The sequence below is a fragment of the Pan paniscus genome, chromosome 2 (assembly GCF_029289425.2).
Source record: "Pan paniscus chromosome 2, NHGRI_mPanPan1-v2.0_pri, whole genome shotgun sequence".
Taxonomy (NCBI): Eukaryota; Metazoa; Chordata; class Mammalia; order Primates; family Hominidae; genus Pan; species Pan paniscus.
Genome location: NC_085926.1, coordinates 115,150,167 through 115,166,355, shown reverse-complemented (window position 1 = coordinate 115,166,355; position 16,189 = coordinate 115,150,167).

The following is a 16,189-nucleotide window of genomic DNA, read 5'->3' as shown; positions in this document are numbered from 1 at the left end:
AGAATAATTATTTCTGTACTTTGGTTCCCCTAACTGTATCCCTGTAGAACTATAAAAGACCTTCACATTGAGATTGCATGATGTGGGTTGTTAAGTGGAGAGGGGGAAGAAATGTTAACTTGGCAAAACTGGATTTGAATCAACTTACTAGATGTGTGATTGTGAAGATTCTCTGAGCTTCAAATTTTATGTCTGCAAAAGGGGAATAAAACACCTACCTAAATGATATTTAACCACAGGATGATGTGAGGATTAAATAAGAGCATCTACATAAACTACCCTGTATAGTGTCTCAAACAGGCTAGATATACAAGAAATGTCACTATTGCTATTGTTATTATCCTCACCATCATTATTTGAGCAACATGCTGTCTCTTGCCTCTTTAATATTCTCTCCAAAAACTGTGCTCCACTGGTTGCACTTTATCCTGCTGTCTAAAGTTGGGCTTTCCCTCTTCTTCTGCTCTCTAGGAATCTGCTCCTGTCCCCTTCACCTTAGGCAGTTTCCAGATTTCAGTCCTTATGCAACTCACACTTTTTTTCCCATTATGCTCTATGTTATGATACCTTTCATCTTGCAAAGAATTCTAAGTGTGTTATAAATCCTGGTAACAAAACCATGAGGCAGATTGACTTGATTATGGAACACATTACAGGGAGAACCAAGGTCTTTATCATCATTTTCTCCAATATTGAATGTTTACTGAATTTATATTATGTATTGGCTGCTCAGAAAGCATAACATACACAAGCAACATTATCATCGCCCCTTCTAGAAGCATCTATTTTAAAAACATGAGTCTCCTAGTCTCTCATTGAACTAGAGTGTCCCTTCCTTCCCACTATACCTAAAATAGCTTCATTAAAAATCTGAATTGGATTAATAATTTTCAGGAAATTTATTTTACTTTATAACTATTTATTCAGTTCATGTTGAATTATTTTTATTAGACAAAATATATATAACATTCTTGAAACTGCTGCTGAGGCTGTGAAATTAGACTTCCCATGTTGTAATTGCCTTCCTTCTTTCAGCACACCCTAGATTGCTAGATTGCATTCCACTCTTCTATTCTTTGTTAAATTTGAAAGTTAACAATCAACTCCTTCAGGCTTGTCTCCATTCCATTCACTTCCACTATGACTTTTTCATACGCTTTCTTATAGGCTATTTGTTTTGAAAAGTATCATTGCCCTCTGCCATCTTCCACTCCATTTCCCTCAGGCTTTCCTTTCATGTTCCAGTTTGTTTTATTTGGATTTTCTCTGTGAGTTTCTGCTTCTTCCCAGTGTAATTTTCCCACTTCTCTATGTAGTCTCCCATTCGCCTTCCCTGCAGTTCTTTCAGTACTCACTGTCAAAATCAGAGTGACATAATGTGCTTTAAGGATCTAGGTAAAGTGCTATAGGTTAACCAAATGTTATTTTCTATTTTACTGTTTAATCTTAGAGAGAAGCAAGATGAGAGACAGGAAATAAGGGGTAAAGTTTAATAGGCACATCTTCGGGAGAAAAAAAAATAGCAGGCCGGGTGCAGTGGCTCACGCCTGCAATCCCAGAACTTTGGGCAGCCGAGGTGGGCGGATCACGAGGTCAGGAGATCAAGACCATCCTGGCTAACACGGTGAAACCCCGTCTCTACTAAAAAATACAAAAAATTAGCCGGGCATGGTGGCGGGGGCCTGTACTCCCAGCTACTCGGGGGGTTGAGGCAGGAGAATGGCGTGAACCCGGGAGGTGGAGCTTGCAGTCAGCCGAGATGGCGCCACTGCACTCCAGCCTGGGCGACAGAGTGAGACTCCGTCTCAAAAAATAGCAGGATTGCTGCTGGATTCAGTAACTTGATAGGAGCAAATAGAAAAATCTCCAAATGAGTTGTTATGAAAAGTGAATCAAATTTTCCAGTTGACTGATATGTTTCAGAAAGATTACAAAAATTTTGTAAATGAACTAAAAGGTAGCTGCTGGACACCATTGTTGTCTACTGAAGATAACTGATATAAAAAAAGGAATCCAAAACATTTGCTAAAATAATGAGTTATAAACCCTCACTATTGATGTAAGAGGAACTTGGTACTAATTGTAAGTCTATAATTTAAACCCAGTATATTTCTATAGCTAAAAAAGACAGCTGATGGGCATAATTGGAAAGGTTATAACAAACCAAACTGAAATGTCTCTATACAGATTTTGCCAAAACACAAAATACATGATTGAGCCCGTGAGCTTTGGTGCTCCTAACAGAAGGGTTATGTGTTGAAACATCACACTGTACTCCATAAACATGTATAAGTATTATCTGTTAATTATAATTAAGTAGATAATAATTTTTAAAAAAGAAACAGCCAAGTAATAAAGTATACCATTATTTTTTTTCAGTTTGGAAAGGCAAATCCTGAGATGGATTGTAATATAAGCATATGAAATCAGTAACTGCATATTTTTCACAAAGTGTATACCATGGAGTACTACTTCCACTAGTGGCTAATAACTAATTTGTGAATTTAAGAATTGAGAACCATTTGGGTACTACAGAACTTCTTAGAGATTTCAATATCCTCATATGTATTTTAAATCTGCAAGAAACGTGTGGTATGCTTAGTTTCCCAGCCTTATTTGATCACAAAGTTCTTTTTTTGTGTGTGAAACAGCTTACGAATTTTTCTCCTATGTTAGGGATACCACTTAATGTAGGAAGAGTAAATGTCTAGACTCACTGACACTTCAAAGTGATAAAAACTGACAATAAAAATAAGTTTAAGTAAGCTTTTATTAAATATTTGTATGATCTATCCATGAAGAAATCTACACTGCTGAGGTACATTTTAACCTTTTTTTGAAACTTCAAGAAGATCAACTGACCTTTCAAATAATACTCTTGGCAATTCAGGAAAACTAGGAAAGTGAGTTTATTCTGGCTCAGTGTGTAAATATTTATTTTCTTTTTTTTAATTAAATAAAGTATCTGAAGCTGGACTTCTCAAAATGGAGATTTGGATAATTCAAGAGTAAACGTTGCAAAATTGTTTTCTCTGATAATACATAATTTAATAATGTTATTCTTGGTATAAGAGCAAGGTCATATGTGTCCTGGAAAGTCCAAGATTTAAAATAATTTTAAAGATAAATACTAGATGTTAGAGAACAGGTAAAGTTTTGGTGAGCTGTATATCCAAATTCCTGGGGAAACAGTATATTTCTTTTATGTGATCAGTAATTTTTATGTGCTAAAATTTGAGATGCGTTGGCCTAGATTAGAAAAATAACACCTGATAGTGCTAAAAACAATTTTAATGTATTTGAATAAAATGTATAGAGAAAACTCATGCTTTGAGTAATGTCCCAAGACATATCTCTGCCTTACTTGTAAGCTCCATATGTCAAAATTGATGGGGCTATACAATCCATGGCCTTTAGTAGAAAACTGCTTTTGCAGTGAACTTGAACTGAACTGCATTGATTCGTGAGATCACGAGATCTGTTTTATATATTAGAAAAAAGAATGAGATGCTTTGCTTGATATTATCATGTCTCCAATGTGAACTTAATTCAGATTTAATGCAATTACTCTGTGTTGATTAAATCTCAAAGTGTTACTAAAAAACTGAATTATTGAGGTTTACCATTTATATAACAAGTTTGGCCTTCTACATTGCACCATAAACCTTAATCATTATGTTGGCAATAATCGCTTTGTGGTTATTTAACATAAATAATTACTCCAGCTACTAAAATGAGATGATGCAGCATTATAGTGTCCCCACAACTTGTGGGATAGCATTGCTATTTCTACTTGTGTTACTTAACTCTTAGCATGCAGTTGTTTTCTCAGTGTCAATCTAGTGAATACTAAACAGAATAAGGTTCTGGTCTTTGTCATTGAGTCTTTCTGTGCCACATCTTAATGTTATGAGGCAGTGCATTTAAAGACTGTCATCCACTTCTTAAGGCTCTTTTTCTCTTTTTTTTTTTTTTTTTTGGAGATGGAGTCTCGCTCTGTCGCCCAGGCTGGAGTACAATGACGTGATCTCTGCTCACTGCAACCTCCACCTCCTAGGTTCAAGCTATTCTCCTGCCTCAGCCTCCCGAATATCTGGGCTTACAGGCACGTGCCACCACACCCGGCTAATTTTTATATTTTTAGTAGAGATGGGGTTTCACCATGTTGGCCAGGCTCGTGTCAACCTCCCAACCTCAGGTGATCCGCCTGCCTCAGCCTCCTAAAGTGCTGGAATTACAGGCGTGAGTCACCGCGCCCAGCCAAGACTCTTTCTTTACCATGGGATTGGAATAATCAATATAAATGGACCCTTTAATAATAAAGAATCAAGAATTGGAAACTAGTTCTTTACTTTGTAATGTTGGTACAAATTATCTGTCTATTCCCCATATTTTCACAACAAATTAAAATAAAAACATCCATCAGTACATTTTTTCTGTTTTCTTTTCTTTCTTTTTTCTTTTTTTCTTTTTCTTTTCTTTTGTTTTTTTGAGACAGAGTCTCGCTCTGTCGCCCAGGCTGGAGTTCAGTGGCGTGATCTTGGCTCACTGCAAGCTCCGCCTCCCGGGTTCACGCCGTTCTCCTGCCTCAGCCTCCCGAGTAGCTGGGACTGCAGGTGCCCGCAACCACGCCCGGCTAATTTCTTGTAATTTTAGTAGAGACAGGGTTTCACCGTGTTAGCCAGGATGGTCTTGATCTCCTGACCTCATGATCCACCTACCTAGACCTCCCAAAGTGCTGGGATTGCAGGCGTGAGCCACCGCGCCCGGCCTCTGTTTTCTTTTTGTTTGTTTGCTTGTTTGTTCATTTTTCAATACACACTTAGATAACAAACATTCATGTAGGGATTTTTAAGGTATAGTGCTTGGTGTTAGCTGTGGCAAGGAGAGGATAAAAATGAGACTATGGCCCCTTGGCCTTATGAAATTTACCATCTAGCAGGGAAGGTCATAGGAACCAATATTCTTATCTTCTGAAATCATAATATAAAACTAGAAGGTGACAGGCGCGGGCTGAAGCAGGCGAATCGCTTGAATGCAGAGGTGGAGTTTGTGGTGAGCCGAGATCGGCCACTGCACTCCAGCCTGGGCAACAGAGTGAGACTCTGTCTCAGAAAAAACAAACAAACAAACAAAACTAGAAGGAAACAATCCCTAGTTTTACTCATTTTATCCTAGGTCATAGTCGTAATTCTAACTCTTGATAATGGTTTAACTTAAGGTTAATATAAAGTTTTATATCTAGCCCTCGACTGTTTTGAATCTGAGATTATATTTTGCACATGAACTCAAGTCCCTTCACTTGGCTCCCCTTGTCACTTACAAAATAGAGACTCTCCTTTAAGGATGCAGTGAAGTCCATGATGCTTAGGATTTCTGTTGTTGCTGTTGTATACGGTGGTGAAAATAAGGCAGAATGTAAATTCTGCTTCTGCTACTCATTTATTTACATGGCTTTAAAAAGCCTGCTCAAATCCATTGTGCCCTATTTTCTTACCTGTAAAATGTTTATAGCAGTGCCTACTTTGTACAGTTTTACTGAAAGATTTGAACTAATGCATGTAAGCCACCAAGCACAGTGGCTGGCACATTGTTCTTGCTCAGTAAACGACAGCTGCATTATCCATTATTGATGATGGATTTACTAAACAGGCAATCTATAGGTATAAAAATGATTTTTGGACACAACATGTCAGGATATCCATTTGTTGTCCATTTGTCTTAGAATATTGCATGAGAAATTATCAAAGAATGGCACATGCCCTACCACCTCACCATCGTGTACCCACTGAAGGCATTTTCAATCAATCACAGTGAGCCCAGACATAGCCTTTATAATCTTTCTCAAAACAGTGTTCCAGGAAGCTACTACTAATAAATTGCTATTGACATGAAAGATAAATCCTATTTGTCACCTAATAACTGAACAGAGAAGTGAGGCAGATAGAAAACTGTGTTTAAAAATTAGGAACATCAGATTATAGCGGCATGCAAAATCAATTAAATTTTTAAAATTAAAAAGGAACAAGTAGAAGGAAGTTGGGTCAGAAGTACAGGAAACTGATGCAGGGATCCCCTCGGGAAATAGTGAAATAGTAAGTAGAACAGCCTGGAGCCCAGCACAATAGAACATGACTGTAAGTGGACAAAGGTTTGACAAGTTTACCAGTATGCAATGATTTCCCACTATGGATATTGTGCAAATGCCAGCCACAGCTAGCTCACTTAAAAGGACATGGATATACATAGCAATTTGTCTGTAATGATTTAGCTCTGTTTGGCAACCCATCTCAAAGCAAAATTCAAAAAACCCAAATTAAAAAAAGAGAAATTGTTGAATTTTTTTTCAGAGATAGTGTTCAGATGGACCTGACATTGATTTAGAGTATGAGTCTGGACTGATTTATCATCTCTAATTCCCAGATTCTAGCATATCCAAGCCCTGGGTTGTGCCCCTGGCATGCCTCTCTCAGAGTTGGACAGAGTTAACATGAGATAATCCTCCCACATGGAGCCAGGGGAGATTTATAGCACCTTTTTAGGTTTGATAAAGTCACACTCTTTTCTCCAAAGAGAAGTCTTCTTGTCTTAACTATGAACTCATACACAATGAATTGTAAGCCCAAATATATAACCATTTGAAAGATGCTACAAGAGATCAAAGGAACAATGTTTTCCAAACAATGAAAAGCCCTTGCTGCCGTCGTGGTCTGTAATCCTCTCAGACCCAATCAAATATCCATTTTCTTATAGCTGGTCAGAGATCAAGAGTTAAAGGTTCATGAGCATGCCAAGTGGAATAGCAAAACACAATACTGCATAGGCTGCTCCAAAGCTCAGTTAGCTTTTCCTGTGGTATTTGGCAGAGTGGACTGTGCACTATCCCTTTTGATCTTGTAATAGGATCAACTGGTAACACAGCATCACCCTATACCTGCCTGAGGACTCCAAACTTTGGAGAACAAAATACACTGAGCTGTCTTGGTCTTATCTGGCATATCAGATTCAAAGTCTTTGTGGCATGAGTGGCTATAAAGAGTCAGACCTAGGTTTTGACCTCTGTAAAATAATAATCTTGACAGTTCCACCTAGGGCTGGGTTGAGTTGTTTGACTTTGGATGAAATGAGAAATTTACAATGCATCCATTCTTTGGGTTGTATGTAGAAAGGGGGTGATATGTATAATTCTGATTGAACTTAAAATATTATGACTTGCATAGATGCCTAGAATTTTAAAACAAAAAGATTTCATTTTCTCTTGATGTTGTTAATTTCCAGTTTAGGCCAAGATGGGAGATAATGAGTTCCACAAGTATTCTAGTTTTTATTTTAATTTGTCTTACAAATAAGTACTATATACTTTATAACTTAGACCACATCTGGAACTTTAAGTTCAATTCTGAACACCATAATAAAGTTGAGGCAGTGATAATGGGGCTGGTTCAGAACAATGTCAGAAATGTGCAGGATCTCACTTATGACAAATATTGAAGAGAATGCAAATATTTAGAGAAGACTGAGGAAGGACAGGTCTTCTAAAATTTTTGAAGTTACATTAAAAAGGAAAGAGATCAGCCTTCCTTTACACAGTGGAACTAGTGTCCCTGGTGACAGTTATTAGGAAACACATTTCATCTAAAAGGAGAGAATATTTGCATAAATCAAACTAAGAATAGAATGATGCATTGCTATCATATACAGGGTAGTGAAGTTATTTTCAACTGAAGTGGTGAAGTAAAGACTGTCTAATCACCTATCTGAGATATTCCAAAATGTCACTGTTTTCCAGTGACACATGTCTTAGGATATATAATTGCAATAAGTACTCAATAAATGTAAGTAAATTGTCATTCTGTCTTTGACTCAAAAACAGGGTAATGTATGTGTAGGAGGCTTACATTTAATACTGAATAGGTTGGAGTACATAAAAATACTTTCTACTGGTGAATTGAAACTAGAGAATTAAAGTTGGGCTAAAGGTACAAGCAGAAATAAAGAGTTAACAAAAAGCCTCTTGGTTGTTTTCCAGATTTGGTGGCTAGTGATGCAGCATTGCTTCCAGTCAGCAGATTTGCTGCTGGCTGCTGTAGAAAAGTGATTGGGTGCGGAATGGTCCAACGGGAAAAATAATCTCAAAGTTTATTTTTGTGTTCTGGAGGTGTACGTGTGTGTGTGTGTGTGTGTGTGTCTGGAAAGAGAGTGAAAGCAATTTCTTTTTATTTATGTATTTATTTATTTTTGAGACAGAGTTTCACTCTGTCACCCAGGCTGGAGTGCAGTGGTGTGATCTTGGCTTACTGCAACCTCCACCTCCCAGGTTCGAGCAATTCTCCTGCCTCAGCCTCTAGAGTAGCTGGGATTACAGGCGCATACCATCACACCTGGCTACTTTTTGTATTTTTAGTAGAGATAGAGTTTTGCCATTTTGGCCAGACTGGTCTCAAATTCCTGACCTCAAGTGATCCACTTGCCTCGGCCTCCCAAAGTGCTGGGATTATAGGCATGAGCCACCATGCTCAGCCAAAATCAATTTCTAATAGGCAAAGATAATAGCCAATGAAGATAATTCAAAACTCAGGAGGAGAATCAAGAGTGAAAATGGGGCAAAAAGATTAAAAAATGAATCTAAAAGAATGAGGAGTATATATATGGAAGGAAAAGTGATGAGGAAGTCAAATCTAGTCTGGCTTAAATGGCAGAAGGTAAAATTCAATCTATGAATGGATTCAGTTGCCTCTTCCAGGCAATGGACTTATTTGTGAGCAGGCTGTGCTGGGACTCAGCTGCAGATGTTTACTCAGCAAGTTCTCCCTAGGTTTCCTTAACAATGTTGATCTAGGCAGAATTAGGATGTTAAGATACTTGACTTTCCCCCTCCCCTTTCTCTTGTGGATAGATGATTCACAGCTCAGAAATAGGCTCCACCAGTAGCCCCTCATTCAGGATCTGTGGTTTCTAGTACTACATCTCCACTAGGAATCCCACAATCCTGATCCCCGCTTTCATCCAGGTAGTGTACTCTCCTATGTGACTGTTCTTGACCTGTGTTCCACAAATGAATATTACCAGAGAAACATCTCATAAGCATATAGTTTATATTTCATATGCTACTATAATAAATTATCCATATTCTGTGCTAATGAGATCAGGTTTGATGAGTCCTTAGGGTGTTTCTTTCCTAACTATGCAGTATGCAATTGGATAGGGATTTTTCATATAAATATACCCCATCTTTTGTTTTCCAAGCCAGAGTAACTGCTGTAACCGTGGACATCATGCCCAGTCAGAATGAAGTCTGGGCTTGGCACTGTGGCTCACGTCTATAATCCCAGCACTTTGGGAGGCCAAGGTCGGAAGATCACTTGAGCCCAGGAGTTCCAGACTAGACTGGGCAACATAGTGAGACTCCATCACTATAAAAATTTAAAAATCAGCTGAGTGTCGTGGCATATACCTGTAGTTCCATCTACTCAGGAGGCTAAAGTGGGAGGATCCCTTGAGCCCAGGAGGTCGAGGCTGCAGAGAGGTGTAATTGCACCACTGCACTCTAGCCTTTGAGACCCTGTCTTGAAGGAAAAAAAAAGAAAGAAAGAAAAACCCAAAAAGTTTGGTAGGGTTTGGAAAAGATAGGTAAGAATCTTTGTCACAATTGGATCTAATAAATTGCCATGTTTCTTACTAAATCTACTTTATCTACTTTGAATAATATAATCTACCTAAGCACTGGATTATGAATCTTTCTTTGCAGCAACAGAGAATTATGAAAAGGCCATTACATATCTAACACTGAATTTTAAGATCTTGTGTGTCTTATATATCTGCGAGCATGACTTAATTTTAAAATGAGAGAAAAATAAAAATTATTGCCAGCATTATTATGTTGGATAAGGTTTATAATAGCAATAATCCCCCATGAAAACAGTTGTTATCATAGTTAATGCCCATTTTGTCAGTGTGTTAACCTTCCCTGGCTGTGCCTCGGGCCATTAAACGGCCAACCATTTGTTAAGCACCCCAGAGCAAGCAATTTCAAGAAGAATATTGCTGAGCTCATTTGCTAAGTAAAGCACCTGTGATGACAGTGATAAACTCTACACAGGTTCATGTACACATGTATTTCCCTGTACATACTTTTCTCAAGTTTTTCCTTCCGGAAGATCCTGTCCTATAATTACTTCTGGGACAGTCAGAACAGTTCCACAGTGCCTCAGTAACTGTTCTTACTCATCCAGGCTTCTGCAAATTTGGGCTCTCAGAAACCTGTCCTAGCTGTCTCCTGCGATTCTTTTCCATGTCATAACTAACTGACATCAGTGTTTAAGGTGTTTGTTAATTTCAACTCTGACCCTCAAGTATAGATCATTTCTTTAAAATGCTCAAAGCACATAATTAAAGAACAAAAAAAGGATGTAACTTGCAAGTAAGGACAGGACAGACAGGAAAATAAAAGGAGCATATCTTTTAACATCCAGGAAGAGACACATCCCTTAAATAGATACAACATTGCAATAAATCACTTATATTGTTAATTTATTCAGTGTTAGATGCAGTAAATGTTTTACATATGTAATCTCTTTCATCTCTACAAGGTTGATACGGTTAGTAGCCCCAACTGATGGATGAAGAAACAATTTAAACTCAGGCTCTCTAACTCCACATCTAAGCTCTTCACTACTCATAATACAGTATATTGACCTACATTTCAAGACAAAACAGAAAAGATTCTTCAAAAGTGATTAGCTCCTATCTCACTTGCTTTACATGTCAATTCTGTACCAGTCCAGACTGGACAATGGTTATTACTTTTATGATGGTCACTGATCATTGTTAAGCTCACCTATTTGTTATTGTCCAGGGAGGCTCTGTTGAATAAATATTACTCAAGTGTGAGCTGCTTTTAAAAGTCTTAACAAAGCAGAGTTCCACAAGGTAAATACTGATCAAGGATATTATAATGAATTTTTAAAAACTTGCTTATTTAAATTATTAGAGATAATTTTATACTGTATTACTATAAACCCTTGTCTGGTCTAGAATTATAAACATCTAATTTTAGGCAGGGTTGACCTTACTAGTTAAAGGTAGCTGCAACTATGTTCAACTACTTTCCTTCAGGGAAGAGCTATGTTAATCTAATCTCATTTCAGGGAAAAAGTATACTGGTATATTACATAGGTTTTGACATAATTAGTCATTTCATTAGTGAAATAATTGGACCCTCTTAATAAATGGTGGAACTTTTTCCTTAAAGCTTAGTTTGAAGAATCAAATGGGCGTAACAGTAGGAGGCACAAAAATTGGTTCAGAAGAGACAGGAAAAATTTTAATGAGAAAGAGATCTTTTCTCATTAAACTTCTAATTTGGTAAGTCTATATTCTATTTTTAACTTTTACTTCCGATCATCATTTTACCATAGTTAACAATGTCAACTGCTAATATTAGATGAATACCATGCATAATACATGCAAGATGATACCAAAGGGCAGGCAAGAGAACCATGGATTGTTTGCCATGATTATGGTTAGTCTTTGATTTCTTGTACAGACAGAGAGAAGCGTGAGAGCAAATTGTATAAGTTCAGAGATAATCTTAGATGCTCCATTAGCTATTGCCTTCAACTCTCTCAGCATCCCAATATTTTCAGACTAGGAGAGTCCAATTAGGATTTAAAAACCATGAAAGTACTGTTCTTGATTTTCCCCCAAACACCTAAAATAGCCACATGAACTAATTTGAAGTTATGAGCAGATCTCAAACTCACTCTTTCCTAAGCACTTGAAATCCATTAATACTCTGGCAGAAGAAATGAAAACTGATTCACTAGCATATGCTTATCAACTCTCTCTATAAATGGCTCTTTTTATCATCACTTTGTTGTCCTGGGTCTTTCTCACTTTGTGTTCTGGCTGGCAGAAAAAGTAGACTTTCCCTCTTCTGTATTCCCTGGTATTCCATAGAATCAATATGTTAAAAAAAATCATAAACAATTGTCCAGTGTAAGGATAAACTGGGGTATGGACTTCCTACAAACTTAGTAACATAAACATACAGAATAGCCTTCTAGACAAGTATGACACTATAAATTGTTCATTCACACTAAACTCTAGTGAATGTTGTCAACATCAGTTGTAAGGTGTCTGCAAATAATGTGATGTAATATTAAGGTATAAAAGCTTGCAAATACTTTTTTCATAAATTTGAACAGATTCAAGGTAATTCCTGTAATAATGCCATTCTCACTCCTTTATGTTCTGATCCATTTTCTTGAGTGGGAAAATGATAAAAAGGCAAGTAGACAAACAATACGTAGAATTACTGGTATATTCTTCAAAATGTGTTCTGTTTGTTGATGCCGTGCCATCTGTACAGCCACACTGAAAAATGTTAACAACATTCGCTTTAAAGGAGGACCCACAGAGATAGGAGTTGTGATAGAGTGTGAGGACCAAACGGAATCCTTAACACAATGGGCAGACATAGCTGGGGTTAGGACTTTGAGAGGGAGGAGGTGAGGAGTAAGATTCTCCTCTTTGTCCTCTCTTGCTTCTCTGGAATAGCTTCTCTGGGATGTTAATGTTGGATGAAATTTTCTTGTTGGGGTAATGCAAATATGAGGTGTGTATTAGTCCGTTTTCATGCTGCTGATAAAGACACACCCAAGACTGTGTAGTTTATAAAGAAAAAGAGGTTTAATGGACTCACAGTTCCACGTGGCTGGGGAAGCCTCACAATCATGGCAGAAGGTGAAAGGCACATCTTAAATGGTGGCAGGCAAGAGAAAAATGAGAGCCAAGTGAAAGGGGAAACCCCTTATAAAACAGTCAGATCTTGTGAGACTTATTCACTGCCATGAGAACAGTATGGGGGAAGCTGCCCCCACGATTCAATTATCTGCCACTGGATTCTTCCACAACATGTGGGAATTATGGGAGCTGCAATTCAAGATGAGATTTGGGTGGGTACATAGCCAAACCATATCAATGTGCAAAGTCTGATTTGAAGCTAAGCCTTATGCTATGCCCTCAAAAGAGATGCTACCTAAGATAATCACACCCTGAAAGAAAGAAGGCAAACCGCCCCAGGGAGAGATTATTAGCATTCCTGGGAACCTCAGTGGCCTATTGCCTGTGAAAAAGACAGTCCGATGCAAGTAAAAATCTCTGATGTGGTAGGGGACCAGCCCAAATGCAGGCTGGCCTAGAGTCATCAAAAAATGTGTTTGTGTGACTGGAGTCTACATTTCTACAGGTCAAGAGTCAAAGAGGGGCTGTGACACTTCATCTCTGTGCCAAGAGTCAGCAGAGTGTTTTTTGATCTGAGCACAGGGGCACAGTTCTTTTGTTGCCTCTTCCCTTTTGTACCTCTCCCAGCTGCCTGGAGCTTTTCCACACAGCCTCCACACCGCCTCCCATTCAAAGCCCTCACTTTCCGTGTGGCTGCCTGTTGTGTCATGCGTTCCATTTGGACCTCACACTGTATGAGAACTCTTGATAAAAGAACCCATAAATGACATGGGTTCTTAAAAGTACAATTTAATAAAAGCCTGGAACAACAACAGCTATTGCTCATCCCTTTTCTCCTTCTCCATCTTATCAAATTTTCAGTTATTTAGGGTAAAACGAGGTAACATTGGTGTGGAAAAATAGAGACTTTATGCTATACGAATGAGGTCCAACCTCAGTTTTGCCTCACACAGTAGTAGTGCTGTATGGAAATAATTTATGCTACATAAGCTTGTCGCAAGCTTCCTGCAAGCTGATTTATTGCTCAGCACATGCCTTGCATCCAATTCCCCAGATTCCTCTCCTCTCAGGAAAAAAGAAAAAAACAAATCTTCTGGAAGACAAAAGTCACAGATAAATTAGAAAAGGGCAATGGATCAAAGCCACAATTGTTCATTCATTCATTACACAAAGTTTAATTGAACAGCTACTATGTGTGCATATATGTATGTATTAATTATTTGCTGAACATCAACCATGAACCAGGATAATTGCTGAAAATATAGTTAGGAGAAGACTCAGTTTGTTGTCTCTGATAAAGACAATAGGACAAATTCCTCAGCTCAAGAAGGGATGCTTTAGGTTCTGATTGAGAAAGCCTGGCTGTACAAAGCCATCAGAACAGGGACCATGCAGCTTTAACAGTTGAAGGCCGAAAACATTTATTGAACAGCTGCAATTCAGATTGCCACAGCACTTAGAAAAATGTGTGGAACATGATAAGGACTCCATGAACATTGAAATGGATGAATGAGTTAATACATGGATAAAGAATAAATGAATGTTAGTATTACAGGGAAAAAGGAATAAATAATTATGATACTCTACTTGTTAAAGCTCTCCCTGAGCCTCAGTTATATAATTCATAAAATGGAGACCACATCACCAGTTTCACTGGATTATAAAGACGATTAAATGATTTAACATAGCATGTAGCACAATGCTTGGCATTTAGAATTTACTTGATACTTACTAGCTGAATCTGACTCTGGAGTGATTTCAGAGATGCATTTGAGGTGTGGCTATGGCCTCAGGAGGCTAGCCAAGTATGGTAGCAGATGCATCTCAGAGGAGGTGAGAATTCAGCTACGATGCCCAGAATAATTCCTGATCTAGTATTTGGGGAAATTTGGCGGAATAAATGGTTGCCAGTTGCTTTTCGGTAAAAATTTCATGATAAGGGCTAATGGGAAAGTCATTGGGAAAATAGATTATGGCCAAACTGTACAAGTTTTTGAAGCTGTAAACTCTATCTTGTCAACACTAGGGAGCTTCTGAATATTTGGAATAGAGAAGTGACAGGATGAATATAGTTTTGAAATTGGTTTAATGAGAATTTATCAATTTGTTTTAAGGGCAACAAGAATTCAGTCAAGAGGACAGTAGCTGTTATTAGAATAACGCAAGTATAATATAGTTAATGTTTGGGCTGAAGTAGTGGCAATGAAAACTGAGAGGCAAAAGCCATTTCAAAGGAAGAATCAATAAAAGGGCTGAGTAATTGATAAGATTCTAGGAATAAAATAAGAAATTTAAATAAAAAAATTTAAATATCCATTATTTCAGGCTTTGAACTAGTTGCTTTTATAAATGTGTTCTATTTTTAAAGTAATAATCTTGCTAGTGATCACCTTACTAGTAATAAACACATATATCACTAGCAAGATATATATATATGTGTGTATATATATATATAGAGAGAGAGATGTATATATATATGTGTATATATGTGATTATATGTATACACATGCACATACATATATATATAGTTGAGCCTTGCACAATATTGGGGTTAGAGATGCTATGAAGTAAATTCAGAGATGCATTTGAGGTGTGGCTATGGCTTAAGAGGCTAGCCAGGTATGGTGCAGTTGAAATTCTGCATATAACTTTTTACTCTCCAAAAACTGTACTGATAATCTATTGTTGACAAGAAGCCTTACGAATAACATAAAAGTCAACATATACTTTGTATGTCATATGTATTATATACTGTATTCTTACCATAATGTAACCTAGAGCAAACAAAATGTTCTGGAGAAATTCATTAGAAATATAAAATATATTTACTATTCATTACATGGAAATGGATCATCATTAAATGTCTTTGTCCTCATAATCTTCATATTGAGAAGGAGAAGAAAGAGTAGGGGTTGATCTTATTGTCTCAGAGGTGGCAGAGGCAGAAGAAAATCAATGTGTGGGTAGATCTGTACAGTTCAAACTCATATTGTTCTAGGGTTTTATATATATAATTATATATATAATTAGCAAAATTATATATACGCAAAATTCCATGTATATACAGTACACATATGTATGATACATGTGAGTATAAACCTATATATATGTGTGAGTGTGTGTGTGTATCTGGTTTATATGATATATTTATACATTGATAGACTTATATTTTCATTTTTATTGGTGCCTCAAATCAAAATAAGGAAGCTGGGATCTGAACCCAGGTCTCTCTGATTCCAAAGATTGCTCTCTTTCCTTCAGCACAAAACTTTCTCAGCAAAAAAAAAAAAAAAAAAAAAAAAAAAAAAGAGGTCCTCAATATTAGATCTCAATGGTTGGGAAAGATATAGTACTCTGAACAATAAATAAAATAAATACATACATAAGAGAAGCCACCTGTGCGTGAATAAGCAGGAGTTTGTTTGGGGGTAGCAAAACCCTGGAG